This window comes from Arachis hypogaea, chromosome 6, assembly GCF_003086295.3.
Source record: "Arachis hypogaea cultivar Tifrunner chromosome 6, arahy.Tifrunner.gnm2.J5K5, whole genome shotgun sequence".
NCBI lineage: Eukaryota > Viridiplantae > Streptophyta > Magnoliopsida > Fabales > Fabaceae > Arachis > Arachis hypogaea.
This window is the reverse complement of record NC_092041.1, coordinates 11,722,533-11,727,688: the sequence shown is the minus strand read 5'-3', so window position 1 is coordinate 11,727,688 and position 5,156 is coordinate 11,722,533. Positions and strand designations below refer to the sequence as shown.

Below are 5,156 nucleotides of genomic sequence, written 5' to 3'. Positions count from 1 at the left end.
TTTCAGCACTGTCAATAGGCCAAAAAAGGCAAAACATATATAGCAGCACATTTAAATGTGTACAATCGACTTATCAAATTATGTGTAAACTTATCACCATTAGCTTTATAAATTACAAGTGATCATCAAATAAAATGGAGTGAACCCAAATTTATTCATCAATTTCATAATATTTAACTACTAATCCTAACTATTTACTCAAATATATGTTTCAACAAGCTAATTGATTTCTCATATATGTATGTGCCTCATTGAGATTGTAGAGAAATTCAACCGGGACAAGAAGTTAAATAAAATTTATTGAATTACAATCTGATAGAGAAAGTACCACAATTATTATGAAAGCAACAAACAGAAACTGTGACAATCATCAAAGACATAGTCCAAAATAAAACAAGAACATCATAAGACAGTCCAAAATGAAACAAGAACATCATACATTATGGAAACTGGAAAAAATGAAAGATACTTCATAAACATCAGTCATGGACTCATGGTTGTCATGGCAATCCTCTTCCACTAGAAATCAATCCATCATATCCGGCTATTGCAAGATTTGAATATGCTTGATGTGGGATATTTGGTGCCAATACTCTCCAACTTGTGGCTGGTATTTTCTGTATAATTTAGGGCAACGTTTGATTCGCAAAACTTCAAGGGATTTAAGACGGTGGATGCCACTAGGGAGAGACAACAACCTTGGACAAGTCCAAATATGAAGAAATTTCAAAGAAGTCATGTTCAACAGCCATTCAGGAAGTTCCTCGAGCTCGAAGCACCTTAAAAACACAATGTGTTTGCATATCCGTGGAGAGAATGAGGGAAGCTCACCACCATGCAAAAGAAAAGTGTCTTTAACCTCAAGACAGAGTTCATGTTCTCATGTCCATCTGACAATTCAAATTTACCACATTCGTCGACAACGAATTTCTCCAATTGAGGGAAATGGTGAGTGTCAAGTGGCAAACACTTCAAATTCTTGCACCTCATAACCCGCAAATATTGAAGGGCAGGCAACTTTACCCCTACAAACGGGGATTCCAGGTTGTCACAACCATAAATGTCTAGTTCTTCAAGGGAACACAAGTTTGCAATGTCACTCTCTGGCAAGACAGATTGCTTTGTGGTTATCAACATTCTTTGCAGATTGATCAAGTTTCTTAAATTTTCTGGCAAAGCTTCAAGCTCCACACACCCATAAAGATTCAACTCTTCCAAATTTTGGAGGTTGCAAATAGAAGCAGGGAGTTTCTTTATTCTTCTGTTATTCCTAAGTGAAAGATATCTCAAATGTTTCAACTTGCTGATTGAACGAGGTAGAGTCTCAAATGTGGAATCACCCAGATCCAGATATCGCAAGTATTTGCAACTTAACACCCATGTAGGGAACAAATCTTCATTATTGGCTCCTATACCTTTATGTTCTTGTTTAGTTGGAACTACAATGGATCTCACACCTAACAAACTTGGTTTGAAAGATTTGAGAAACAAATCAAATTCAATAAAAGACAGATGGAGAACATTTTTTGGAATACTCTGACTATCAGAACTAATTACTAGGCATTCATCTTTTGCAACATATAGTGCAAGATCATGCACTAAATCATGTATATTAAAGTAATAGGATGTGCCTAAGTCACGAACATTTTCGAGAAAAGATCTTGAAATCAATTCACTCAAATATCGGTTTACAACATTTTCTGAAGTTTCATTTTTGCTTGGTGATGGAAGCAAACCTAGTGCACTCCAAAGTGAAAGAACGTGACCAGTCTGAAATTCAAAATCCTTTGGAAAAAGTGAGAACATAGCAAAACATTTCCTCAAATAGGATGGCATTTGATCATAACTTAATTTTAGTGCAGGTAAGATGTCATCCTTTTTCTGTGGTAAATTCCAAATCTCATCATCTCTAAGTGATTCCCAAACATTTATCTCAAATTTTGAAAATAGTAAACTTGCCAATGTTCTTATTGCCAAAGGAACTCCTTTACACTTCCTCACAATTTCTTTTCCAATTGTGACTAAGTTGGGGTGCTTTTCCACTTCTCCTTCTTTAAAAGCCCATTTAACGAACAAAGATAAGGAATCTTCCAAAGAAAGGCATTCTAAATCATGAGAAGGAACGGTACCCATCATAGAAGCAATAGAGTGACTACGTGTTGTCACTACAATTTTACTTCCATCACCACCGGTTCTGATGAGACTTCTAAGTTCAATCCATTTGGCACGATCTTCACTCCATACATCATCCAAGACAAGCAAGAACTTTTGACCAGTTAGCTTGTTTCTAAGAAGATATTGCAATTGTTCAATGTCCATGTCTCTCAAGGTTTGTTGGGGCACGAGAGCATCAGCAGAAGTAGTACCGCTAACAGTAACAGCATTGATGATTTTAATAATCAATTGCTTGATATCAAAGTCATCAGACACACACACCCACATTTTCATCGGAAAAGACTCTCTTATCCTTTCGTCGTTGAAGACAAGCTTAGCAAGAGTGGTTTTTCCTAAACCTCCAATTCCCACAATGGGAATGACAGAGATATGTTTAGAGCCAGCATTGTTGTCAAGACTGGGTTCCATCAAGAGCTTTACAATCTTTTCTTTATCATGAGCACGTCCTATGACATCAGACTCAACAACATGGGAGTAAGTCATCTCCCTCTTATGCACAACTCGCCTATCAACATCAATTACTTGAAGCCCAAACTTATCCCTATCAGCCGCGACTCTGTCTAATCTCTTCCTAATATCTTTGATCTGCTGAGCAAGCTTACAGCGAAAGACAAGTGGATTAGAACTCGAGAAGAAGCGGCCTACCTTGTCCTTGGGAGTGCCGTAGTCTCTGACGACTTGCTTGTGCAGTGTTTGACAGTCAACTTGATCTAGCACATTCTCAGCATCATAGAAGATGAGTTTGATCTGCTTCAGCCACTCCCGAAGCTCGTGGTTATGCTCCTGCTTCTGCTCAGCATCCAACAGCACAGCTTTCACATATGAGAGACTGCTTTTCAAGTCTTGGAGATCATCGTAGACACCAACCACCTGAGATGCTTCTTCCTATGCACGAGAAGCAATCTTCGTTGTCAGTGATTCAGCGATGCTGAAGATGAATGATTCTGCCATGGTTGTCACTTAGCACAAAATCATGAAGAAGAATAATTCAGAAATCAGAATAACACTCGTAATCAATGTGTTGAAGACTCAACTCTAGATATTCAAAACTTGTGTTACTTTCCTCAATAATATTCCGACAAATGCAAGTGGATGAGGTGGATAGAATAATATTGATAATGATACACGGCCAATGCGTGCAAAAGTTGCTGTTTTTGATTCTAGTGCATTGGATGCTCGGGTCATCCAGACTGGATAAGTTTGGTATCCAATCAAGTAAAAGTAAGGTTGTGTTCTGCTTTTTCTTGGCATCAACAGTTGATTGTATTGAGAAAATTTGAGAAACAAAAAGAAAAAGTAATACCAATAATGGAGATGGAAAGTAGATGGGACGGATGGAAGAAAAATAAAGGACATGATCCATGAAGGATATTACACACACAACCACTGAGCCACTCTTTCTTTCTATTCTGTCTTGTTCTTTCATATTTTCAAAATTGATCAATATTTGGTGGGTTGTTAGTGAACGGTGCTACAATAAATATTTGGTCAGTGGTGCGCTTATGAATTCCCTATCACCCCTAGTTGCTTACTTTAAATATCATTATATCACTTAACGTATTCTTCCAAAATAGAAAAAAAAAAATAAAGATTTGAAGTCAATCAAGAGGTCCAAATTCAGAAACCACTGTCTATACTAAATAGGCTACACAACAATCTAGCAAAGTCTAACATGAAGGCCTAAGAGATGGAAAATAAGAAAGGCACGTCAACCTTTACCTTGGCTTGTAATTTGTATTCAACGGAAACATGCTTGATGTCGGATATCTTGGGCCAATGCTCTTCAACCGGTGGTAGCTTAGTTACGACTTACGAGTGACTCCGCCACGCAGAAGTGGAATGATTCCGCCATGAACCACCTTCAGTCTCGTCATTCATAGGTTTAAGTCCCCTGACCACTATGACTCCATTTGCATCACAGCAAAGGTCCCTAGATTAACTAGTTAAATTAATATTATAAATTTAAAAATTAATTTGTAAAAAAAATTTAAAAAATATTCAACTGATAATTTGTACACGATTCAATATAGTTATTTAAAAAAATATAAAAATATATACAATTTTAATATAAATAATAATCATATTCAATCCTAATTTCTCAATTCAATGGAATGATGATACGTATTAAATTAATTGATTAAGATATTTAAAATTTTATTTAGTAACAGATTAAACTTGATTTAAATTTTGTAACAATTGATTATAAATGACATATTAATACTATATAAGAATTTAATTATTTTTTATATTGTAAAATTGCCATTTATGTAAATTTATTAACGTGATACAAATACAAAAAATAATATGACATAACTCATAAGCCCCTTCTATTATACGGTAGTATCAATTTTTTATGATATAAATAGATTTCTACCACTATACAAAGGTTTTGAAAAAATTAAATGATAATTTTATTCTTTGAATATGAGTTCTCATTTTAGTATAACCAAATGTAATTTATTTTATAAGTAATAAATGTATTCCATCTATTTTTTTGTTAAAATATCTGAAAAAGCATTATTTAAAAAATATCAATCCAAATTAGAAATGTGTGTTTTAATGCTCTATGCTGCTAATATCAATCCAAATTGCCATCTTGTTCTAAAGCAGAAGCATTGAAATTTTGCCATGCCCCATTCTTTCACTGCTAATGTAGTTTAGCATAAAATTCGCCAAAGATATTTTACATTGCTTGCATCAAATAATCCATAACACTTATAATAGCATCATTAGTGATTAGTAATGTATTGTGTCAATTGAGCTCACAACTCTAGTCCACAATGCAGCTTTTGTTATACCATCTATCCCGATCAAGATTTAAAGTTAACAATTCTAATTTGCCAGGGCCAAGAAAGACAACATATATAGCAGCATATTTAAATGTGTATGATGGACATATCAGAATTATGCATAAGCTGATGAGCTAACCACCATTGGCTTTGGTGCCTGTACTTGGCATAATTTTGCAAATCACAAGTGAT

At 35.0% G+C, this 5,156-nt stretch overlaps 1 pseudogene; it reads right to left on the bottom strand.

Annotated features, from left to right (window-relative positions):
- Window positions 1–276: 276 nt before the first annotated feature.
- LOC112696032 (putative disease resistance protein RGA1) lies at window positions 277–4,178 on the bottom strand (annotated as a pseudogene).
- Window positions 4,179–5,156: the final 978 nt, after the last annotated feature.